This window comes from Hyla sarda, chromosome 12 (assembly GCF_029499605.1).
Source record: "Hyla sarda isolate aHylSar1 chromosome 12, aHylSar1.hap1, whole genome shotgun sequence".
NCBI classification, from domain to species: domain Eukaryota; kingdom Metazoa; phylum Chordata; class Amphibia; order Anura; family Hylidae; genus Hyla; species Hyla sarda.
In genome coordinates, this window is record NC_079200.1 from 79,863,986 (window position 1) to 79,891,393 (window position 27,408).

The window sequence follows — 27,408 nt, forward strand, 5'->3', positions numbered from 1 at the left end:
CGAGTAGGGCATGACTGTGATGTCACGAGCCTCCAGCGCTGCACCCACTATATGGATTCCACTATATCGCTCAACCGTTGTCATCTAATGCATGTAGGGAAACTATAATGAATGAACTTGCACTCGATTGCCGCCAGTCCTTATGTGGGGAAATTAGGTGTTCGGTGCTTGGTATTCACACCGCAATTTGGTCTGTGTAAAATACTCTTTATGTAAATACTGCTGTGCATATTCATAATAGTTTCATATTTGCAAACTACTTTTGTTTTCACATGTTTAAATATGTATTAATTATTATAAATTATGAAGGACTTTTAATTCAGAGTTTGCCATAAGTTCTTTCTGGATTTGCCAGATTGATGTAATCTTTTAGTTTACGTAGCTCAAAAACATTTATAGTGTCACTGTTTGCATGTTTTGTATGCATGCTACCTGAAGAAGGGCCCATTTTGGGCCAGAAATGTGTTGTTTTATTGTGCTAAATAAATTTAACTTGGCAAAAAGAGGAATACAGTGCCTCCTTGATCTAGCGCTGGAAAAAGATCCAGTTGTCTGCTCTTTCTTCTCTACTCTACTACTACAATATACAGTAATAGACCTTTAGGCAAACTATAGATAAACCAAAGCATATTACTTGCTGTCTTGCTTACCCCCACCCCTCCCCCATATACTGCACACTCACCATCGCTAGTTGTGCAGCGCCATTTGTTTTGTTTTTTTCAGCAAAGCTGCATCTATATATTTTATTACTTTCAATTGGTCATGTGATCACCAGCTTAACCCACAGAGAACATGACTAAATGTGTTAGAGGAAGTCACTTAGCTGGCAGGGTTACAGTAAGAAGGCTTACCGCCATTGTCTTCATGGAGGCAGTCTGGGGTTATGTGCAGCAGCTCTTCCTCACCTACATTTCCTTTGGCTTAGCTGAGACACCACTGACCTGAGGGCATCCAACAGAGAGACACCAGATGCTAGTGTTTCCCAACAAGGGTACCTCCAGCTGTTGCAAAACTGTTGCCCGGACAGCCAAGGCTGCAACAGCTGGAGATACCCTGGTCGGGAAACATTGGTCTATGCTATAAGGCTGGTCAGCCTTGCTCTTGTCCCTAAAGTTATCATTCTACCCCTGCAGTGTGAATCACCAGTATAGTTGCAGCTGAATCTGGATCTGGTGGGCAAAGGCATACCCTCACTAAAGGTGTGAGGGGTGTTAGCTTGGAGGCAGTTCCTCACAAAAGATGTGAGGGAATTGCAGGCTTGAATGTTGCTGGTTCCTTGGCCTAGGCCAAACTGACTAAGCAGCCTCATTCCCACGACCAGAAAAGAAGTGTGAGGATGCATGAAGTCATGAGGGTGAATGAGGCTTAAACTGATGCCGCTTCCGGGAGTACTCTGGAAGCGGCGAATGCGCAGTGGCGAAAACCTGCCGTGAGAGCAGAGAGGGAGGCCATGCATATTGATGAGCCGGGTGGAGAGCCCGCCTGGCAGAAGATCACGTGGGGTTGCCCGGAGCTCCATTCCTAACTCCGCCCGTGCCCAAAGGGACCTAATTTACATAAAAAGAAAAACAGCACTAGCGGCGCAACAGCTGGGCCATTCAGGACATTGTAAGTATCATTTTGATCAGTATCACCCATATTACAAGCCTGTATGAAAGGTTAGATTTCCTTTAATAAAATACCTCAGTTGGGATCAGGGGCGTAGCTAGAAACCACGGGGCCCCGATGCAAAAAATTGCTCTGGGCCCCCTACCACCTAATGACCCTCTTCCCCAATCCCGGACGACCCCTTACTTGGCTGCACAAAGATATCAGTGACTGCAGCACTGATGGGACACAGTCAGGGGAATACACAACAATATAAGTGACTAACAGGCAGGGCCAGACAGACAAAACAGGCATTTAAGAATAAGCAGCCCATTTTTCTGGTGGAGGTCCAACTCCTGGGACCCCCCCCCCCTATCACCCAATCAGCTGTTGTAAAGCTATAACTCCCATCATGTCTGGAGAGCCTCACGCATTATAGGAGTTGTAGTTTTTCAACAGATGGAGAGCCACAGATTAGGGTACAACATCACCCATCATCACTGCGGAACTTACAAGTGACTCCAGCTCTGATGGGACAGTCAGGAGAAAACACAATGATATCAATGACCTGAGTGATGTCTTCTCTGTTTTCTTTTCTTTTCTTCTTCATCTGGTTCAGACGTCAAGACGTCTTCCAGCTCCATCTTCTCAACAGAGTCTGACACCCGGACATTACAGGTTCTCACTTTGTCAGTAGATCCTTATCCTCTGTACGAAGACAATAATCATTATTATTCTGCTAAATACTGCACCCCCTCAATATAAAACTACCGTCCACTGTACCTTGTTACGCCTAGCGCTCCGGGTCCCCGCTCCTCCCCGGAGCGCTCACGGCGTCTTTCTCCCTGCAGCGCCCCGGTCAGTCCCGCTGACCGGGAGCACTGCACTGTCATGGCCGTTGGGGATGCGATTCGCACAGCGGGACGCGCCCGCTCGCGAATCGCATCCCAGGTCACTTACCCGTCCCGGTCCCCTGCTGTCATGTGCTGGCGCGCGCGGCTCCGCTCTCTAGGGCGCGCGCGCGCCAGCTCTCTGAGACTTAAAGGGCCAGTGCACCAATGATTGGTGCCTGGCCCAATTAGCTTAATTGGCTTCCACCTGCTCCCTGGCTATATCTGATCTCCTCCTATGCACTCCCTTGCCGGATCTTGTTGCCTTGTGCCAGTGAAAGCGTTTAGTGTGTCCAAAGCCTGTGTACCTGAACTTCTGCTATCCATCCTGACTACGAATCTTGCCGCCTGCCCCCGACCTTCTGCTACGTCTGACCTTGCCTCTGCCTAGTCCTTCTGTCCCACGCCTTCTCAGCAGTCAGCGAGGTAGAGCCGTTGCTAGTGGATACGACCTGGTTGCTACTGCCGCAGCAAGACCATCCCGCTTTGCGGCGGGCTCTGGTGAACACCAGTAGCCTCTTAGAACCGGTCCACTAGCACGGTCCACGCCAATCCCTCGCTGACACAGAGGATCCACTACCTGGAAGCCGAATCGTGACAGTAGATCCGGCCATGGATCCCGCTGAGGTGCCGCTGCCAAGTCTCGCTGATCTTCCCACGGTGGTCGCTCAGCAATCGCAGCAGATTGCCCAACAAGGACAGCAGCTGTCGCAGTTGACCGCCATGTTACAGCAACTTCTGCCTCTGCTACAGCAGCAACCATCTCCTCCGCCAGCTCCTGCACCTCCTCCGCAGCGAGTGGCCGCTCCTAACCTCCGCTTGTCCCTGCCGGACAAATTTGATGGGGACTCTAAACTCTGCCGTGGATTTTTGTCTCAGTGTTCCCTGCATATGGAGATGTTGTCGGACTTGTTTCCTTCAGAACGGTCTAAGGTGGCGTTCGTAGTAAGCCTTCTTTCAGGAAAGGCCTTGTCTTGGGCCACACCGCTCTGGGACCGCAATGATCCTGCCACAGCCACAGTCCAGGCCTTCTTCGCTGAACTCCGGAGTGTCTTCGAGGAGCCAGCCCGAGCTTCTTCTGCCGAGACTGCCCTGTTGAACCTGGTCCAGGGTAATTCTTCAGTGGGCGAGTACGCCATCCAATTTCGTACTCTTGCTTCCGAGTTATCATGGAATAACGAGGCTCTCTGCGCGACCTTTAAAAAAGGCCTATCCAGTCGCATCAAGGATGTGCTGGCCGCACGAGAGATTCCTGCCAATCTGCAAGAACTCATCCATCTAGCTACCCGCATTGACATGCGTTTTTCTGAGCGACACCAAGAGCTCCGCCAGGAAAAAGACTTAGATCTCTGGGCACCTCTCCCACAGTATCCGTTGCAATCTACGCCTAGGCCTCCCGCCGAGGAGGCCATGCAAGTGGATAAGTCTCGCCTGACCCAGGAAGAGAGGAATCGCCGTAGGGAAGAAAATCTCTGTCTTTACTGTGCCAGTACCGAGCATTTCTTGGTGGATTGCCCTATCCGTCCTCCACGCCTGGGAAACGCACGCACGCACCCAGCTCACGTGGGTGTGGCGTCTCTTGGTTCCAAGTCTGCTCCTCCACGTCTCACGGTACCCGTGCGGATTTCTTCTTCAGCCAACTCCTCCCTCTCAGCCGTGGCCTGCTTGGACTCCGGTGCCTCTGGAAATTTTATTTTGGAGTCGTTTGTTAATAAATTCAGCATCCCGGTGACTCGTCTCGTCAAGCCGCTCTACAGTTCCGCGGTCAACGGAGCCAGATTGGACTGCACCGTGCGTTACCGCACAGAGCCCCTCCTCATGTCTATTGGACCCCACCTTGAGAGGATTGAGTTCTTCATTCTCCCCAACTGTACCTCTGAGGTCCTCCTCGGTCTGCCTTGGCTCCGGCTTCATTCCCCCACCATTGATTGGACCACCGGGGAGATCAGGAACTGGGACTCTGCCTGCCACAGGAAGTGCCTCTCCCCCCCCTCCCAGTCCCGTCAGGCAAGCCTCTGTGCCTCCCCATGGCCCCCGTCCTGGTGTCACACTGCCCCGTGCCAGGCCTCGCCCTCTGCCCTCCCTCCCCATTCCCACTCCTGCTGTACTGCCTGCCGTTGAGGAAACCCTCCATTCTTTCCCGGTGTCCTCATCCCAGGGGAGGCAGTTACCGGACAAAGAGAAGGGGAGACCTAAGGGGGGGGGGTACTGTTACGCCTAGCGCTCCGGGTCCCCGCTCCTCCCCGGAGTGCTCACGGCGTCTTTCTCCCTGCAGCGCCCCGGTCAGTCCCGCTGACCGGGAGCGCTGCACTGTCATGGCCGTTGGGGATGCGATTCGCACAGCGGGACGCGCCCGCTCGCGAATCGCATCCCAGGTCACTTACCCGTCCCGGTCCCCCTGCTGTCATGTGCTGGCGCGCGCGGCTCCGCTCTCTAGGGCGCTGCGCGCGCCAGCTCTCTGAGACTTAAAGGGCCAGTGCACCAATGATTGGTGCCTGACCCAATTAGCTTAATTGGCTTCCACCTGCTCCCTGGCTATATCTGATCTCCTCCTATGCACTCCCTTGCCGGATCTTGTTGCCTTGTGCCAGTGAAAGCGTTTAGTGTGTCCAAAGCCTGTGTACCTGAACTTCTGCTATCCATCCTGACTACGAATCTTGCCGCCTGCCCCCGACCTTCTGCTACGTCTGACCTTGCCTCTGCCTAGTCCTTCTGTCCCACGCCTTCTCAGCAGTCAGCGAGGTAGAGCCGTTGCTAGTGGATGCGACCTGGTTGCTACTGCCGCAGCAAGACCATCCCGCTTTGCGGCGGGCTCTGGTGAACACCAGTAGCCTCTTAGAACCGGTCCACTAGCACGGTCCACGCCAATCCCTCGCTGACACAGAGGATCCACTACCTGGAAGCCGAATCGTGACATACCTCTTGCATATAATACTGCCACCCACTGTATTCCCTGAATATAATACTGCCACCTACTGTTCACCCTGAATATAATACTTCCACACACTGTACCTCTTAAATATAAGGCTGCATTCACACCACGTTTTGTACATATGGGTGCCGGATCCGGCGGGAGGAGCGGCAAACCGTGCACTCCCGTACCCCAGCCGGATCAGCCCGTGACTCCATTTACTTTAATGAGCCTACCGGAGTCAAACGGGGACTCTGGTAAGCTCATTAAAGTAAATGGAGTCACGGGCTGATCCGGCTGGGGTACGGGAGCGCCCGGTTTGCCCCTCCCCCCCCCCCGCCAGATTCGGCACCCGTATGTACAAAACGTGGTGTGAATGCAGCCTAATACTGCCACACACTGTACCCCTGAATATAAACCCTCAAAAATAACCATGCTATACACTGTACCCTCCCACAAATCATACATACATCTTGCTTACACACATCTATCATTCATACACACATCATTATTCATACATACATCATACATACACACATCATTCATACACGCCACCTCCGGACCCCCCAAACACATGCATTATACATCATACATACATACACCCGCCACCTCCAGATCCCTCTGAATACATCCTTCTAGCTTACACACATCTTCACACATCATACATATACATCTTGCTTACACACATCATTCATACATACAGTACATACACACACATCATTCATACACACGCCGCCTCTGGGCCCCCCACACATGTATAAAACATACACATCATACATAAACACATATCATACATACACCTGTTGCCTCCAGATCCCCCAACATAATACATGTCCACACATCATACATATATCCTTCTAGCTTACACACATCATACATACAACTTGCTTACACAACATCTATCATTCATACATCATACATACACACACATCATTCAAACACACGCTGCCTCCAGACTCCAAACCCCCCCATGCATATATACATCGCGCTTACACATGCATACACACAACATACATACAAAAACACAATAATACAAACACACATGATACATGTACTCAAACATAAAACATACATATACACACACACACACACATCATACACACACACCTCACATAACACATACATGCAAACATACATACACATGATCCCTGCCCCCGCCCCCCGGTCCTCGGCCTCCTCACCTGCATACGCTGTGAGTTCAGGGTGATCCAGTCCCGGGAATCCAGCGTCGGAGGCAGCAGGCCGCACGGAAGCTTTAGTGCCCTGGCCAAAGCAGAGTCCCATGCTACAGCGCGGCCCAGGGGTGCGGGAGGTTGGAGTTGGGGTTCCGGGTTTTTATGGGTTTTAGTTCGGAGGGGGGCCCCTACATAGACGGAAGGCAACCCCCCTTGCCGGCCACCAGGAATATGTTGCCGTGGATGTTGGGGTCAGAGGCAGATGTGGAGCACCGGCTCCCATCTGCTTGCCAGCCTCCATTTCTTCCTCGGCGTCAGGAGCAAGAAGACGTTCGTGCCTGGGCGGTGCACGTTTGCCTCCAGCAGCCAATCCGCTGCAGCAGGAAGAGGGGTAAGAGCAGTCGCAAACTATGGGGCCCGATCGCGATTGCGACCCCTGCGACCTCTATAGCTACACCACTGGTTGGGATTATAGGTTAAATCACTTCCACCTCTTTAAAAAAGGCATCAATACTGCACATGGGGGGGGGGGATTTATCAAAACCTGTGCAGAGGCCCAGTTGCCCATAGCAACAATCAGATTGTTAATATTTTTAAAAAGGCCTGTGAAAATGTAAGAAGTGATTTGATTGGTTGCTATGTGCAACTGCACCACTTTTCCTCTGCACAGGTTTTAATAAATCTCTCCCACAGATTGTGCTGACCCCAAACCCATGAGTGAACTCCAGTAACAGCAGTCTTCTTACATGACCAGGTGCAATGATCAAATTCCACACCCTTAGCCAGTGGATTCATGGGAAATGTGGACAGCATTAGGAATTGGTTTCAGAGATGGAATTGCAAACCATTATGGAGCTAAACTCAGGCCTGCCACATTAGCTTAAATAGGTAAGCACAAGGCATAAACATAAACCTGTTTATTATTCTCTATTAATTGTCTGTGCTGTTCTATATAAATATGAAAGCAATCATACATAGGGACCAAGGGGCTCCAGAGCCAGCGTTCTCCAGTTAGCCCTCAATTGCCATCATTTTAGTGAATAGTCCATTTATGTGTAATTGCAAGAAATGTGTACGTTTTCAAAGACTAACATGAAAGACTTTTAAACTGGGAATTGCTCACATGTGCATCCAGATATAAAACGTCTATGTGCAAAAATAATCTGTGCCTGCTAGGCTGGCATTTAGTCCTCCTGTCATCAGTAATCCATTAGGTTGTAATTCCGGGAGCTGATGGACTCCTGCTGCCAGTCATTGGTTCAGAAAAGTGTTTCCTGCAGAACAGATAAGTCAGATATGTGAGATATTGCTAATGGATATGTCATCGAGCCAACAGCTGCAGGGCACAGGGGCTCTAGAGCCATCACACAGACTGCACTTAACAAGATAAAAACCATATGGGAGGAAAAGAGGAGCAGAATATAGCCTCATGTCAACACCAGGAACTTCTCACGCCATTATCCAGTTCACAATACCAATGATGGATTGGGCATGTTAAAGGGGTAAAGGGAGATAAAAGATATTTTGGTTCCTACACAGATTATGCTACCTGTAGTTGCATTCACATAAGGACACACAATGTAAGTATAAAAATATAACGTGGTCACAAAAAGCTACCCAAAGTTACCCTAGCTCAGGCACATGACTTATGGTTCCCTTTCTACCCTGGCCTGTTATACTGTATATACTGACTTGCATCTTCTGCTATTAGCCACACCTCTAACACTACACATCACAGTGCCCCCTCACAATACAAGCAGTGTTTGTAACAGTGCCTGCCATAGTGCTGCCATATAGAATAGACCAGGGGTTCTCAACTGGTGGTACACGTACCCCTAGGGGTATGCCACCGTTTGTGCGGGGGTATGCCGATGCGCTGACAAATACCAGCCATACATTGGCCAGTATTTTTCAGCACATAGCAGAGAATTGCCACGGCAGCTCCCTGTATAGTACCCCGCCCGGAGCTACTGTACTGAAGTTGCATGGTTGCTGTGGAGACGTGTGACCTCCCCTGACGCTGCGTGGAGGTGCCGCACAGTGCAGGAGGATGTCACATGTCAGTGTGTCCCCACCAAAAGGGACTCTGGGATGCGCTGTATACCTGGACAGGCCACATGGGACGTGCTGTATACACGAACAGGCCAGTTAATGTGAAGTAAAAGAAGTGTATGGGAGGGAGAAAGGGAGGGTTTTTGTACATGTGTGTGTATATACATATATATATATATATATATATATATATATATATATATTAGCCCAGGGGGATTGGAGGGGGGGGCGGGGGAAGAGATAAATAATGACACAAGGGCATTAAGATGGAGAGGGGGGAGGAATAGTGGCAAAAGGGGATAAAGATGATTAATACCCCCCCCCCCCCCATCAATCTTAATTCCCTTGTGTCATTATTCTGCCCCCCCCCCCCTCTCTGATCCCCATTTGCCATATCAGATAATAATGGCACAAGGGGATTAAGATGGAGGGGAGGGGGGGGGGGGAGTAATGATTATCCCTCCCCCCCTCCATCTTAATCCCTTAGTGTCATTATTCCCTCCCTCTGATCCCCTTTTGCCATTGTTCCCTCCTTCCTCTGATCCCCTTTTGCCATATAGAGTAATAATGGCACAAGGGGATTAAGATGGAGGGGGGGGGGGGATAATGGCACATGGGGATTAAGTATTGCATACGCCATTAAGTAAGCACACGCCACTATTTTGTCCACGGGTACCCCTCGTGCGTAAGTTCCGTCCGAATGGTACCCGCGGACATACTTTCCCGCTTTGTCTTGAGAACCACTGGAATAGACTAACAGTGCCAGGCAGAGTGCCCCCTGACAATGCAAGTGTGGTGTCCCGGTACAGTACCTGGTCCTGTCCCTTGTCTAAGATCCCTGCAGCTAGCATCCCTTTATATCCATAGGGCTCTCCTGTAGGTCTTACCCCTAGTCGCCTCATATAAATGTGTTATTTAATGTATATATGTAATTTAATGTATAGGAAATATATGTATAGGACCTTAGGGGTCACATGATACACAGTTGCAATGTATGATATGCTTAAGGACCTTTGGAGGTCATGTGATGTACCCAGAGTTCACTGGGTTCATAACATACAGGTTTGCTGACCAATGAGCTTAGTCCAGCCCCTTATTATATAAAGGGCTGTAGCCACTAAATTCTCTCTCTTAGTTCCGGATTATCAAGCAAAGTACATCTCATCATCTCATCAGCATCAATTCAATTCAAGCCAGGCCCAAAGCCTAAGAACCTGCAGCCACAAAACGTGAGTTACTCAAAGCTCAAACTACTGAATCCTGTGTGACTACTATCAGCTCAAATATTCTAAAATAGTAGCACAGTGGCTAGCATCAAAAGCTCATTGTTTCCAAGTCCCAGCAAACCTGTGAGGAACCTGTATCCCGGTTCACTCTTAAGAGACTGTTATGTTTGAAACCGTTGCATAAAAGCTGCAAGTAAAGTTTTTCCAGTTTACTTCATAAAATCTGCTGTGGACATTCCGATATTTCTCCCTGCCGTTTGTGGGACAGTTGGCGGTAGGAACATTACTATTGAGGAAACCGCACCCTGGTGTCACGACATTCAAGGGTTAATACCACCAAACTCTACACCATTACCACAACACCCTAGATACCACCATTACTCTCTCCCGGCCTTAAAGGACTTTGCTACCCTGACAGAAGCCATAGTCCTCCCCCTATACAGAGATGTGCTATATGAACTGTCTGGAATTGTCGCATGTGGCGATTAAATTTAAGCCCAGAAGTGTATGGGACTTTGCTGTTGAGATTGTGCTTGACTGGGGCAAACGGAAAAGCAAGGTGAAGATTGTCTTTCTGTGGCCATGTGTAAAATTCGCAGCGAAGCCATGATGCACTCTCCACTGCAACAAGTACCTCAAAGAGTTAAAGATTTACCAGAGAAGCCCACAGAAATGTCCTGCGCTGGTCTGCGACCCGCCCCTGGGCGTGGACACCAAGTACACGTTGCAATGTCAAAGTGGAACTGTAATCTTTTGCTTGTGTTTGCCGGAGGACAGGAAGTCAGAGCTGCACCGATGACGTCCTTCCGGCTGGCGGCCATCTTGTGGGAGCCCCATATAAAAGATGCCACGCGGCCAGACCTCTACAGTCTGGAGATGGCAGCGAGGTGTACAGACATGGCGGAGCCCAGTGCTACGGGAAGAGAGTCCCAAAATGGCGCCGACCCAGAGAAAAGTTACCGCGGCCGCAGCGCAACTTTTTCAAGATCTTGCCCACCGCTTGCAGCAGTTGTCCCTTGGGGCCGAGGAGGCCTACAACCTACCCCCGCTACCGGAGGATGACGAGTGGCCGGCTACCCCGGAAGGGGCATCACCCGGGACATCGGAGACAGCATCATCGGTGAGACTGTCCCCTCACCACCGGACATGGGGATCCTGGGCCTAGATCCCATCGGAAGACTCGGATGTGAGTACCCCGGTGGAAGTCGATTTCTCTTCCTCATCCAGCCCAGAGAGAGAGGTCCCCCTGTCCCAAGTCACCCTTCCTAGTGCATTTTCAAGCTCACCCCCTCTACCGAAATGGGTGTTCGGCGACGAGCCTGAGCTGATTGAGTACATGTGGGACCATGTTCTTCCCCAGTCAGGGAAGTCCCATCCACCGGTCCCCACAGCTCAGATTAGGCTGAAATTAACAGCATAATTGAGAAGTTGAAGGCTGAGCACAGAGAGCGATATGGGCCGAAACGCTTCTCCTATGTATGAGAGGGTGAAGCACTCCTAGAGCGCCGACATGCCACCGTGGTGAAATTTGATAAGGCCAGGGGTTTTGGTACTCTTCTAGATTGCAGACATGGGGGGACCATCCTGGAGAACAAAAGGGCTGTTCAACGGGACTACCTGCCCAAAAGTTACCACTCCCTTGAGCGAGGGGAGATAGTTGAATACACCCCCGTGCAGAGTCTGCGGGGTGAATGGGCTGCAGCAGTCACCAGGCCCAAGAACCCGACACAGATCCCCTTCACCTATTTTCTATTGGACGAATGGGAGGCAGACCCACATGGTATCCGGCTAATGAGGTTACCCAACACAGCCAATGAAGAAGAAGGATTCAGAGCACCTGTTATGCACCCCAAGTATTTGCCAAAGTCCTATCTTTCTGCAGCAGCTCTAGTAGAGGATGTGCCCAGGCCTACCCCTCCTGAGGAGGTGAGGCCTAAACAGCAGGCACCAACTACAGATGTGCCTAGGCCTACTCCATGCCCGGAGGTGTGGCCTAACCAACAGGCACTGACAGAAGTGCCGCGGCCTACTCCACTCAAGGAGGTGAGGCCGAATCAACTGGCACCAACGGGAGTACCAGTGGCCTCAGCTGCTGCTATTAATTTTGTAGTGTTAACCCTTATGTTTCACAATCAAAGCTCACTAATGTCTCATGGGACACTGCTATTCATCCCCTGAGAGAGTCCCAGCCTCGTGCTCCTCGCTACATGTCCCAGAGCAGGAAGCACGCTGACCGGCGAGCCTGAGAATCAAGAAGATACCCCGTGCAAAGTCATTAATTTTCTTTTGTTTGCTTACCATTAATTCTGTGGTACCCAGTACCTTGTTTTTCTACAGACTGTTCTGTTCTGGATGTAACCTGTTAAGAAGAAGTGCCTGGCAGCACTGTGCCATGAAGTTACCTGTTCAGTAATGTAACCACCTAAGCTTGTGCCCGGGCTTTGGCCGAGAGACTCCTTATTCGAGGAGATTCTTGTAAGTCTATACCCGGGTTTGGAGGCAGCCGTGTTCTAATAAGGACAGGTGGAATGTTGATCCTTGTGTGTCTGTTTGTTGGAAATAAAATCATAGTAATATATTTTTGTGTGCAAAATGTGCACCCATACAGCAGGTGAATGTACCTGAATTTTTTTTGGTGTTCTGTCAATAAAATGTCTGTTATTTTAAAATGTCAAACCAATGTTCATGGTTTTTGTACAGAAGTATCAAGAGGAAGAGGAAGTGGCAGAACGACCCAGTCTGGAGGTGGCAACAGCCTGACCATAGGGCCTCACAATAGAGAAGATTAAAGATATTTTTGAAATTTTAAATTGAAGATTTTAGATATATTAACATTTTAAAAGTTTAATTTAAGGTGCCAACAGCATAAGGAGACCATATGGTTGCACAATAACACAGCCTGGAGCTGGCGGCAGCATGAGTAGACAATAGGGCTTTACAATCCCTAAGATTAAAAGATGATTTTTAAAATTGAAATTGAAGATTTATGGTAGCTAGTGCTACCATAAAATATTTTTAGTTAATGTCCCAGGCCCAGCAGCATCAGTAAACCATATAGTGGCTGAATGGCACAGCCTGGAGCTGGCAGCAGCATGAGTAGACAACAGGGTTTAACAATCCCTAAGATTAAAAGATTAATTTTAAAATTGAATTTGAAGATTTTGAAATTTAAGATTGCACTCCCAAGTTTTAATGTCCCAGGCCCCGGCGTGTGGTTACAAAGGACCACATCTAACAAGGAGTCACATGTCACATGGCGGCACAATGACAGAGCCTGGAGGTGGCATTAGTATGAGGAGACCATATAGTGGGTGAATGACCGCCTGGAGTTTGTGGTAGCATGATGAGACCATATAGTGGCTGAATGGCACAGCCTGGAGTTGGCTGAAGCATGAGGGGACCATATAGTGGCTGAATGGCACAGCATAGAGGTGGTGAAGCATGAGGAGACCATATAGTATCTGAATGGCACAGCCTGGAGTTGGCTGAAGCATAAGGAGACCATATAGTGGCTGAATGGCACAGCTTGGAGTTGGCTGGAGCATGAGACCATATAGTGGCTGAATGGCACAGCCTGGAGTTGGCAGCAGCATGAGTAGAACAAATAGTGGCTGAATGGCACAGCCTGGAGTGTGTGGCAGCATGAGCAGACCATATAGTGTCTGAATGGCACAGCATTTTTTGTGGCAAGAAGCACCCCAGCTCTTGATCTCCCCGGTGGTCCAATCAAGGGTAGGAGAGTGGCGTTGGAGCCATGGCAGACCAAGGAGGACTTCAGAGGTGCAGTTGGGCAAAACAAAAAGTTTAATTTTTTCGTGATGCAGTCCAATGCTCATGAGCAGGGGTTCTGTGTGGTAACGCACGGTGCAGTCCAATTTAACTCCGTTGACCAAGGAAATGTAGAGCGGCTTGACGAGACGGGTCACAGGGATGTTGAACTTATTAGCAAAAGATGCCAAAATAAAATTTCCCGCAGAACCAGAGTCCAAGAAGGCCATAGCTTAGAAGGAAGAGTTGTCAGAAGGAGAAATCCGCACTGGCACAGTGAGACGTGGAGAAGCAGACTTCAGACCAAGAGACGCCACTCCCACGTGAGCTGGGTGCGTGCATGCGTTTCCCAGACGTGGAGGACGAATAGGGCAATCCACCAAGAAATGTTCGGTACTAGCGCAGTACAGACATAAATTTTTATCTCTGTGGCGAGTCCTCTCTTCATGGGTCAGGCGAGACCGATCCACTTGCATAGCCTCCTCGGCGGGAGGCACAGGGCGTAGACTGCAAAGGATACTGTGAGAGAGGTGCCCAGAGATCAAGGTCTTTTTCCTGGCGGAGCTCCTGGCGTCTTTCAGAAAAACGCATGTCAATGCGGGTGGCCAAATTAATAAGTTCATGAGGGTTGGCAGGAATTTCTCGTGCGGCCAGCACATCTTTGATGTTACTGGATAGGCCTTTTTTAAGGGTCGCACAGAGGGCCTCGTTATTCCAAGACAATTCGGAGGCGAGAGTACGAAATTGGATGGCGTACTCGCCTACTGAAGAATTACCCTGGACCAGGTTCAGCAGGGCAGTCTCGGCAGAAGAAGCTCGGGCTGTTTCCTCGAAGACACTTCAAATCTCAGCGAAAAAGGACTGTACGGAGGCAGTGACAGGATCATTGCGGTCCCAGAGCGGTGTGGCCCATGACAGGGCCTTCCCAGAGAGAAGACTGACCACAAAAGCCACCTTCGACCGTTCTGTAGGAAATTGGTCCGACAACATCTCCAAATGTAGGGAACATTGTGACAGGAAACCTCGGCAAAGTCTAGAGTACCCATCAAATCTGTCCGGCAGGGACAAGCGGAGGCCAGGAGCGGGCACTCGCTGCGGGAGAGATGCAGGAGCTGGCGGAGGAGAAGGTTGCTGCTGTAGCTGTGGCAGAAGTTGCTGTAACATGGCGGTCAACTGCGACAGCTGCTGTCCTTGTTGGGCGAACTGTTGTCCAAGTTGCTCTATCTGTTGGGACTGCTGGGCGACCACCGTGGTAAGGTCAGCGACAACTGGCAGTGGGACCTCAGCGGGATCCATGGCCGGATCTACTGTTATGATTCGGCAGGCTGGATGTGGATCCTCTGTGTCAGCGAGGGATTGGCGTGGACCGTGTCGGTGAACCGGTTCTAGGGTTGCTACTGGTATTCACCAGAGCCCGCCGCAAAGCGGGATGGTCTTGCTGCGGTGGTAGCAACCAGGTCGTATCCACCGGCAACGGCTCAACCTCGCTAACTGCTGAGAAGGCGTGGGACAGAAGGACTAGGCAGAGGCAAGGTCAGACGTAGCAGAAGGTCGGGGCAGGCGGCAAGGTTCGTAGTCAATAGCAAGAGGTCAGGTACACTGGTAAGGCAAACACTATAACGCTTTCTCTGGCACAAAGGCAACAAGATCCGGCAAGGCAGTGAGGGGGAAGTGAGGTATATATGAGCAGGGAGCAGGTGGAGACTAATTAGACTGATTGGGCCAGGCACCAATCATTGGTGCACTGGCCCTTTAAATCTTAGAGAGCTGGCGCGTGCGTGCCCTAAGGAGCGGAGCCGCGCGCGCCAGGACGTGACAGCCGGGGACCGGGACAGGTGAGTGACTTGGGATGCGATTCGCGAACGGGCGCGTCCCGCTATGCGAATCGCATCCCCGCCAGCAGAATCATTGCAGCGCTCCCGGTCAGCGGGTCTGACCGGGGCGCTGCAGAGAGAGGAACGCCGCGAGCGCTCCGGGGAGGAGCAGGGTTCCGGAGCGCTCGGTGTAACATGAATGGCACAGCCTGGAGGTAAATGAAGCATGAGGAGACCATATAGTGGCTGAATGGCATAGTCTGGAGTTGGCTGAAGCATGAGGAGACCATATAGTGTCTGAATGGCATAGCCTGGAGGTGGCTGAAGCATGAGGAGACCACATAGTGGCTGGCGCAGCCTGGAGAGGGCAGCAGCATGAGTAGAACATATAGTGGCTGAATGGCACAGCCTGGAGTTTGTGGCAGCTTGAGGAGACCATATAGTGTCTAAATGGCACAGCCTGGAGGTGGCTGAAGCATGAGGAGACCATATAGTGGCTGAATGGCACAGCCTGGAAGTGGGTAAGCATGAGGAGACCATATAGAGGCCAAATGGCACACCCTTGAGATGGCTGAAGCATGAGGAGATGATATAGTGGCCGAATGAGACAGCCTGGAGGTGGCAGTAGCAGCATCAGGATTCCTGAAAGTGACCCGGTGACAGAGTGGTGCGGTGGGTGGCAATACCAGTACCCGATGACGAAGGTGGGTGAAAAAAGGTCTGATGCAGAGGAATGTTTGTAACTGGGGAGCAGCGCCTTAAATCTGTTTGGCACTATCCATACTTGTGAAGTGTTGGTGTGGCACCATGGTCAATCTACTCTGATGCATCAGGCATTGGTGGGTAGAAATCCTGGCTAATCCATGCCTGATTCATCTTCACAAAAGTCTGTCTCTCCACATTTTTCGTGGACAGACGAGTTCTCCTTGGGCTTACTATGGCTCCCGCCGCACTAAACACCCGCTCTAATGGCACACTACTGGCTAGGCAAAACAGCTTTTCCAGGGAAAACTCTTCTAGTTGTGGCCACAAATCAAGTTTGGCTGCCCAGAAGTCCAGCAGATCTTCAAGGTGTGTTGGCATGGCCATGTTCAGGTCCTGCTCCAGGTCTATCTGCTGCTGATGAGTTGCTTCACTATGCGGGTGAAGAAAGGTACTCATCAGTGACTGAAGACTCAGGCTGCTGCTGATGGAGTCGGTACTGCTCCTGCCACCCCATCCCTCCCCAGCAGCCATGGCAGTGGAAGGTGAGCGCAGAGGGACCCCCAGTCAGACCTGTGAGAGGACGGACAATGGCGCCAATGGGTATCGGACAACTGACTACGTGGGATGTCTCTGTTTGTCCTCCCTCTCAGTGGGTGGAAAAAAGGACCCTATTTTGTGCCGGTAGTGAGGGTCCAATACTGTGGCGAGCCAGAAGTCATCCCGCTGCCGAATGTTGACAATTCGGCTGTCACTATGCAAGCAAGTGAGCATGCATTGTGCAAGTGACTCAGAGGGACTCCCTGCCTCCATCTCCACTGCATACTGCCACGGTGCATCTGGGTCCTCTGTCTCGCCTTCCACACAGGGGCGGATCCAGAGTCAAGTCTCGGGAGGGGCACTATTAGAGTATTTTGTGTTGGCGGACAGAAAACAAGGTGTTGCTTACGGAACTTACAATATTATTAAATGTATCATACAGTCCTAACCTTGTTTAAGACTCTTAGGCCATGTTCACATGTCAGAATAATTATCAAATATACCAATTGCCGCAGAATGGGAAAGCGCTAAAGAAGTTTTTACCATTTAAAACTACAGCTTCCAGTATGACCTAAGTAGTGGTAAGGGGATGCTGGGAGTTGTTGTTTCACCCATCATTACTGCAGAACTTCTTCAGTGACTACAGCTCTGATGGGACACACACAGGAGGATACAGAATGATATCAGTGATTACAGGTGACGTCTTCTCTATAGTCTTTCCTTATCTAATTCAGATGTACATACCACCGGGACTTGTTTCAGCTAAATGTTCTCTCTGCAGAACTTGATGCCCAGACGTCTCCTCACTATGTCAGCGAATTCTGATCCTCTATATGAAAACAATAATTATTATAATACTGCCAAACACTGTATTCTTTGAATATAATTCTGACACACTGTACCTCCTGAATATACAACACACCGTACCCTCTGAATATAATACTATCACACACCGTACCCTCTGAATATAATACTACCACACACTGCTCCATCTAAATATAATACTACCACACACTGTGCCCTCTGAATATAACACTACCACACACTGTGCCCTCTAAATTTAATACTAACAAACACTGCACTTTCTGAATATAATACTACCACACACTGCACTCTCTGAATATAATACTACCACACGGTGCCCTCTAAATTTAATACTACCACACACTGCACTCTCTGAATAGAATACTACCACACACTGCACTCTCTGAATATAATACTACCACACACTGTGCCCTCTAAATTTAATACTACCACACACTGCACTCTCTGAATAGAATACTACCACACACTGTACCCTCTGTATATAATACTACCACACACTGCACTCTCTGAATAGAATACTACCACACACTGTACCCTCTGTATATAATACTACCACACACTGCACTCTCTAAATATAATACTACCACACACTGTACCCTCTAAATTTAATACTACCACACACTGCACTCTCTGAATATAACTTGCTGTGCAGTACACCCTCTGAATAAAATACCCAAATGTATTGTGGCCCATAAAAAAAAACGTACCACCCCAGAAATTCCTCATAATCTACAATATACTTCTGAAATGCAGAACACGTTGTGCCTTCACATATAGTAATAATGCCCCATCTTGTGCCCCTACATATAATAATTATGACCCGTCCTGTTCCCCCCACATAATAATGCCCTGTGCCCCTAACATATATTTCCCCCTGTGCTGTGCCCTTCACATATAATTCCCCGTTCTTTGCCCCTCACATATAATGCCCTCATCATGCGTCCCTCACATATAATGCCCCCTGTGCTGTGCCCCTCACATATAATGCCCCCCATGCTGTGCCCCTCACATATAATGTCCCCTGTGCTGTTCCCCTCACATATAATGCCCCCTGTGCTGTGCCCCTCACATATAATGCCCCCCATGCTGTGCCCCTCACATATAATGCTCCTGTCATATGCCCCACACATATAATGCCCCCTGTGCTGTGCCCTTCACATATAATGCCCCCGTTCTTTGCCCCTCACATATAATGCCCCATGTCCTGTCCAGTCAGGGGGCATTATATGTTTGGGGCACATGACAGGAGTATTATATGTGAGGGGCACAGGACAGGGGGCATTATATGTGAGGGGCGCATGATGGCGCATTATATATGAGGGGCACAGGATGGGGGCATTATATATGAGGGGCGCATGATGGAGGCATTATTTGGGAGGGCCACAGCACAGGGGGCATTATATGTGTGGGGCACAGCACAGGGGGCATTATATGTGATGGGCACAGAACAAGGGGCATTATATGTGTGGGGCACAGCGCGGGCATTATATGTGTGGGGCACAGCACAGGGGGAATTATATCATATAATGCCCCCTGTGCTGTGCCCCACACATATAATACCCCCTGTGCTGTGCCCCACACATATAATACCCCCTGTGCTGTGCCCCCCACACATATAATTTATATGTGTGGGGCACAGCACAGGGGGCATTATGTGTGGGGCACAGCACAGGGGGCATTATATGTGTGGGGCACAGCACAGGGGGCATTATATGTGTGGGGCACAGCACAGGGGGTATTATATGTGTGGGGCACAGCACAGGGGGAATTATGTGTGGGGCACAGCACAGGGGGCATTATATCATATAATGCCCCCTGTGCTGTGCCCCACACATATAATACCCCCTGTGCTGTGCCCCACACATATAATACCCCCTGTGCTGTGCCCCCCACACATATAATTTATATGTGTGGGCACAGCACAGGGGGCATTATATGTGAGGGGCACAGCACAGGGGGGCCCCTGTCACGCGCTCTTAACATATAGTGCCCCCAGTGCTTTGCCCTGCAGCACCTCACATTAAAAATTCCCCTTTCTCTCCCCCCCCTAAGTTTTTAAATCCCCCTCCCCCTCCAATACAGTGCCCTTAACAGTGGCACATATTCTGTCCCACACGTGTTGTAAGAAATGAAAGAGTGGAATGATGTTGTTCATACCGTAATCCTGGCGACTTGGCTTGGATCATCAAGTAATCGGTGATGGCGTTTCTCTGTGCGTATAGTCGGTCCAACATATGGAGGGTGGAATTCCAATATGTTGCAACATCGCTAATCAGACTATGTTGGGAGATACCGTTCTGATGCTGCAGCTCAAGGAGGGTGGGCTTTGTGGTGTACGAGTGGCTGAAGTGCAAGCAAAGTTTCCTTCCCATTGTTAGAATGCCTTGCAAATGGGGGGAACACTTCAGGAACCACTTGACAACCAGATTAAACACGTGTGCCATGCAGGGCGCATGGCTCACCCTTCCCAGTCACAGCACAGACAAGATGTTCTTCCCGTTGTCAGTAGTGTTGAGCGGCATAGGCCATATTCGAATTCGCGAATATTCGCGAATATATGGACGAATATTCGTCATATATTCGCGAATATTCGCATATTCGTTATATTCTCGTTTTATTTTCGCGTATGCGAAAATACGCGTATGCGAAAATTAACGCATATGAACATTCGCATATGCGAATAGTAGCATATGCTAATTTTCGCATATGCGAATTTTCGCACGCCAGTCTCACACAGTAGTATTACAGCCTTCTTTACACCACACAAGCTGGAAGCAGAGAGGGGTGATCACTGTGATGTGTACTGTGAAGAAAAAAATATATAAAAAACGAATATTCGTAATTACGAATATATAGCGCTATATTCGCGAAATTCGCGAATTCGCGAATATGCGCTATTAGCGAATAATATTTGAATTGCGAATATTCGCGAGCAACACTAGTTGTCAGTCACCAAGGTTCCCATTTCCAGTTTTCATGGAGTAAGCCATGCTCTGATTTCTTTATGAATCACTTTTAGCATTTCCTCCCCTGTGTGACTCAGTTTGCCAAGGCAAACCATGTGAAGAACAGTGTGACACCGCCGTGCCCTGCACACATGGTATGCTGAAGGGGCACTGAGACTTGTCTGTGCAGTGGAGGCTGAGGACACGGTGGAGGATGAGGAGGCGGAGTAGCACACTGTCACAGGACCAACGGCCTGAGAGCATGGAAGAGGAAGCGGCGTGACCTGTCCAAGTTGGTGTTGTGGCTGTGCAGGTACCACATTCACACAGTGAGCCGTAAAGGACATGTATTGTCCCTGACCATACTTTCAACTCCAGATGTCGGCGCTGCCAAGCACTTTGGTACACACCAACAGGCTCAAGGACTGGACCACCTTCTCTTCCACAAAATTGTGTAGGACTGGTACTGCCTTCTTCACAAAGAAATGACGGCTTGGCAATCTCCACCTCGGCTCGGCACAAGCCATCAGTTCTCTGAAAGGTGCAGAGTCCACCACTTGAAAAGGGAGGGACTGCAGCACCAGCAACTTGGACAGGAGCACATTCGGCTTCTGCGCCATTGGATGAGTGGGCACATACTGTTGTCTCTTGGACATGGCTTTGCCGATAGATTGCTGGCGGAATGACTGACTAAAAGTAGGAAGAGCAGAAGCATCTGGAGCGACAGAAGGAGGGTATGACACGCAGTTCTTCGCATTAGGTGGTGGAGGCTTGGCTGGCTGAGAGGGAGTGGTGTGCCACTGGGTGATGCAGCAGGCTGGACCACTACATCGGAGCCACTGTTCTCCAAGGCAGCTTTTTGTTGGTGCAGCATACAGTCATGGCTGTTGATGTTGTCATGGCTGTAAATTTTTCTAGAAAATGAAGTATTTCTCACAGAAAAGGATTGCAGTAACACGTTTTGCTATACACATGTTTATTCCCTTTGTGTGTATTGGAACTAAACCAAAAAAGAGAGGAAAAAAAGTAAATTGGACATAATGTCACACCAAACTCCAAAAATGAGCTGGACAAAATTATTGGCACCCTTAAAGCGCAACTGTCATGAAATTTTGGTGCAATAACCTGCACACAACCTTTGTACTGTGTGCAGGTGATGGGTATAGTAATATTTTTACCTGAAATTTGCAGGCTTTCATGGCTGCAAAAAAGGCTTTTATTCAAAGCCACTGACGGTCGAATAGGCATGGCGCGAGGTACACAACAGCAATTTTAAGATCTCTCTACAGGTGTTCAATGGGATTTAGATCTGAACTCATTGCTGGCCACTTCAGAACTCTCCATCGCTTTGTTGCAATCGATTTCTAGGTGCTTTTTGACGATGTTTGAGGTCATTGTCCTGCTTGAAGATCCAATTTCTCAACGCAAACCCATCTTTCTGACACTGGGCTGTACAGTGCGACTCAAAATCCGTTGGTAATCCTCAGATTTCATGATGCCTTGCACAAATTCAACGCACCCAGTGCCAGAGGCAACAAAACAAACCCAAAACATCATTGGACCTCCACCATATTTCACTGTAGCTGTTGTGTTCTTTTCTTTGTAGGCCTCATTCGGCTTTCAGAAAACAGTAGAATGATGTGCTTTACCAAAAAGCTCTATCTTGGTCTCATCTGTTCACAAGACGTTTTCCCAGAAGAATTTTGGCTTACTCAAGTTCATTTTGGCAAAATGTAGTCTTGCTTTTTTATGTCTCTTTGTCAGCAGTGGGGTTCTCCTGGGTCTCCTGTCATAGCGTTTCATTTAAATGTCAACGGATAGTTCACACTGTCAATGATGCTTCCTGAGCCTGCAGGACAGTTTGAATATCTTTGGAACTTGTTTGGGGCTGCTTATCCATCATCCCGACTATCCAGCGTTGACACCTTTCATCAATTTTTATCTTCCGTCCACGCCCTGGGAGATTAGCCACAGTGCCATGGGTTGCAAACTTCTTGATAATATTGCACACTGTGGATAATGGCAATTCTAGATCTCTGGAGATGGACTTGTAACGTTGAGATTGTTGATATTTTTTCCACAATTTTGGTCCTCAAACAGTTTTCTTCTCCTCTTTATGTTGTCCATGATTAGTATGGCACACACAGACACACAATGCAAATACTTAGTGAACTTCTCTCCCTTTTATCTGCTTTAACCCTTTAACAATGCAGAACGTATATTTACATCCTGCGCCGGCTCCGGCAACATGAAGCGGGGTCGCAGCGCGACCCCGCATCACATCGCGTCGGTCCCGATGCTCATCAACGGCCAGGACCCACGGCTAATACCACACATCGCCGATCGCGGCGATGTGCGGTATTAACCCTTTAGAAGCGGTGGTCAAAGCTGACCACCGCTTCTAAAGCGAAAGTGAAAGTATCCCGGCTAGTCAGTCGGGCTGTTCGGGACCGAGGCCCTTACCTGCCTCCTCGGTGTCCGATCGACGAATGACTGCTCCGTGCCTGTGATCCAGGCAAGAGCAGTCAAGCGCCGATAACGCTGATCACAGGCGTGTTAATACACGCCAGTGATCAGCATAGGAGATCAGTGTGTGCAGTGTTATGGGTCCCTTTGGGACCTATAACACTGCAAAAAAAAAGTTTAAAAAAAAAGTGTTAATAAAGGTCATTTAACCCCTTCCCTAATAAAAGTTTGAATCACCCCCCTTTTCCAATAAAAAAAATAAAACAGTGTAAATAAAAATAAACATATGTGGTATCGCCGCGAGCGTAAATGTCCGAACTATAAAAATATATTGTTAATTAAACCGCACAGTCAATGGCGTACGCGCAAAAAAATTCCAAAGTCCAAAAAAGCGTATTTTGGTCACTTTTTATACCATTAAGAAATGAATAAAAGTGATCAAAAAGTCAGATCAAAACAAAAATCATACCGATAAAAACGTCAGATCACGGCGCAAAAAATGAGCCCTCATACCGCCCTGTACGTGGAAAATTAAAAAGTTATAGGGGTCAGAAGAGGACATTTTTAAACATATAAATTTTCCTGCATGTAGTTATGATTTTTTCCAGAAGTACGACAAAATCAAACCTATATAAGTAGGGTATCATTTTAACCGTATGGACCTAAAGAATAAGGATAAGGTGTCATTTTTACCGAAATATGCACTGCGTAGAAACGAAAGCCCCCAAAAGTTACAAAATGGCGTTTTTTCTTCGATTTTGTCGCATAATCATTTTTTTTTGTTTCGTCGTGAATTTTTGGGTAAAATGACTAATGTCACTGCAAAGTAGAATTGGTGACGCAAAAAATAAGCCATAATATGGATTTTTAGGTGGAAAATTGAAAGGGTTATGATTTTTAAAAGGTAAAGAGGAAAAAACGAAAGTGCAAAAACGGAAAAACCCTGAGTCCTTAAGGGTTTAAGGTGTGATTTTTATATTGCACACATCTGTTACTTGCCCCAGCTGAGTTTAAAGGAGCATCACATGCATGAAACAATCGTATTTTACCACAATTTTGAAAGGGTGCCAATAATTTTGCCCAGACCATTTTTGGAGTTTGGTGTGACATTATGTCCAATTTGCTTTTTTTCCTCCCTTTTTTGGTTTAGTTCCAATACACATAAAAGGGAATAAACATGTGTCTAGCAAACGTGTTACTGCAATCCTTTTCTGTGAGAAATACTTCATTTTCTAGAAAAATTATAGGGGTGCCAACATTTACGGCAATGACTATATGTTGACGCAGGGCTGTGGTGCCAACATTGGGCCCCTGACCACTAGAGATGAGCGAATCGAAGCTGACGAACCCGAATTCATTACGAATTTCCGGAAATATTCAATTAGCAAATAATGCAAATATCGCAGCGATTCTATTGCGCAAGTCGCTTAATTAAACTCCATTTTACAGCGTTCCAGGCTCCATGGTAATCTAAAATGTCAGATCCACATGTCAGTACATGGGGCAAGGGACGCTGGGAAGGCGGGAAAGGAAGTAGGCTGCATGACCCTGAATCACATGCAGGATGCAGCCTATCAGCAGCCAGTCACCCCTGTGATGTCACAGCCCTATAAAATCGGTAGCCATTTTGCGGCCACAACACCGCAGAGAGATAGGATGGACAGGCTGTATGTGTGTAACAGCAGAGAAAAGCGCATTCCAGCACAGTTTAACATCTCCCTAGTCACATCAGCGTTTTCGTGGACGGAAAGCATTGTTTTTTTCACTGTAAAGGATTTTTTCTGCAGCTGCAGGCATTAACCTCCCAGTCACTTTCTTCTGCATAGTATTACATAGAGGGGCAGAGAGCTGTGTGTTGCCTCGTACTGTTATGATTCAGCTAGCTGGATGTGGATCCACTGTGTCAGCGAGGTACTGGCGTGGACTGTGTCGGTGGACCGGTTCTAGGGTTGCTACTGGTTTTCACCAGAGCCCGCCGCAAAGCAGGATGGTCTTGCTGCGGCGGTAGCAACCAGGTCGTATCCACCGGCAACGGCTCAACCTCGCTGACTGCTGAGAAGGCGTGGGACAGAAGGACTAGACAGAGGCAAGGTCAGACATAGCAGAAGGTCGGGGCAGGCGGCAAGGTTTGTAGTCAATGAGGATAGCAGAAGATCTGGAACACAGACTTTGGACAACACTAACACTTTCTCTGGCACAAGGCAACAAGATCCGGCAAGGAAGTGCAGGGGAAGTGAGGTAATATACACAGGGAGCAGGTGGAAGCCAATTAGACTGATTGGGCCAGGCACCAATCACTGGTGCACTGGCCCTTTAAATCTTAGAGAGCTGGCGTGTGCACGCCCTAGAGAGCGGAGCCGCGCGCGCCAGAACATGACAGTCGGGGAGCGGGACGGGTAAGTGGCTTGGGATGCGATTCGCGAGCGGGCGCGTCCCGCTATGCGAATCGCATCCCCATCGTGAATGACAGTGCAGCGCTCCCGGTCAGCGGGTCTGACCGGGGCGCTGCAGAAAGGAGAACGCCGCGAGCGCTCTGGGGAGGAGCAGGGACTCGGAGCGCTCGGCGTAACAGTACCCCCCCTTAGGTCTCCCCCTCTCTTTGTCTCCTTGTCCCTTTAACTGAGAAGAGAACATAGGGGGCGCCTCTTGAGTTTCCTTCTGGAACAAAAAAAAGTCCTGGGTAGCTACACCGGCGGCAGGTAGTTCAGAAGGAATGGGAATGGGAGGGGGGGCAGAGGGTGAAGCTTGTCACGGGGCAGAGTGTCACCAGGATGGGGGTTATGAAGAAGCACTGCACAGTCCTGATAGGCCTTGGGGAGACCAGGCACAGGAGGAGACACTGAGGCCCGACAGACGGGACTGGGAGCAGACGTGAGGCATTGCTTGCGGCAAGCAGGACCCCAATTCTTGATCTCCCCGGTGGTCCAGTCAAGGGTGGGAGAATAATGCTGGAGCCATGGCAGACCGAGGAGGACTTCAGAGGTGCAGTTGGGAAGGACGAAAAATTCAATTTTCTCGTGATGCAGTCCAATGCTCATAAGCAAGGGCTCTGTGCGGTAACGCACAGTGCAGTTCAACTTCACTCCGTTGACCGAAGAAATGTAGAGCGGCTTGACGAGACGTGTCACCGGGATGCAGAACCTATTCACCAAAGAGGCCAGAATAAAATTTCCAGAAGCACCAGAGTCCAAGCAGGCCACGGCTGAGAAGGAAGAGTTGGCAGAAGGAGAAATCCGCACGGGCACAGTGAGATGTGGAGAAGCAGACTTTGTACCAAGAGACGCCACACCCACGTGAGCTGGGTGCGTGCGTTTCCCAGACGTGGAGGACAAATAGGGCAATCCACCAAGAAATGTTTGGCACTGGCGCAGTACAGACATAAATTTTTATCCCTACGGCGAGTCCTCTCTTCATGGGTCAGGTGAGACCGATCCACTTGCATAGCCTCCTCGGCTGGAGGCACAGGGGTAGATTGCAAAGGATACTGTGAGAGAGGTGCCCAGAGATCAAGGTCTTTTTCCTGGCAGAGCTCCTGGTGTCTTTCAGAAAAACGCATGTCAATGCGGGTGGCCAAATGGATAAGTTCTTGCAGGTTGGCAGGAATCTCTCGTGCGGCCAGCACATCCTTGATGTTACTGGATAGGCCTTTTTTAAAGGTCGCGCAGAGAGCCTCGTTATTCCAACATAATTCGGAGGCGAGAGTACGAAATTGGATGGCGTACTCGCCTACTGAAGAATTACCCTGGACCAGGTTCAGCAGGGCAGTCTCGGCAGAAAAAGCTCGGGCTGGTTCCTCGAAGACATTACGGGCTTCAGCGAAGAAGGACTGGACTGTGGCTGTGGCAGGATCATTGCGGTCCCAGAGCGGTGTGGCCCAAGACAAGGCCTTTACAGACAGAAGACTCACTATGAACGCCACCTTAGACCGTTCTGTAGGAAATTGGTCCGACAACATCTCCATATGTAGGGAACATTGAGACAAGAAGCCACGGCAGAGTCTAGAGTCCCCATCAAATTTGTCCGGCAGGGACAAGCGGAGGCTAGAAGTGGCCACTCGCTGTGGAGGAGGTGCAGGAGCTGGCGGAGGAGATGGTTGCTGCTGTAGCAGTGGCAGAAGTTGCTGTAACATGGCGGTCAACTGCGACAGCTGCTGTCCTTGTTGGGCAATTTGCTGCAATTGCTGGGCGACCACCGTGGATAGGTCAGCGTGACTTGGCAGCGGCACCTCAGCGGGATCCAGGGCCGGATCTACTGTTATGATTCGGCTAGCTGGATGTGGATCCACTGTGTCAGCGAGGGATTGGCGTGGACCGTGTCGGTGGACCGGTTCTAGGGTTGCTACTGGTTTTCCCCAGAGCCCGCCGCAAAGCGGGATGGTCTTGCTGCGGCGGTAGCAACCAGGTCGTATCCACCCGCAACGACTCAACCTCGCTGACTGCTGAGAAGGCGTGGGACAGAAGGACTAGACAGAGGCAAGGTCAGACATAGCAGAAGGTCGGGGCAAGCG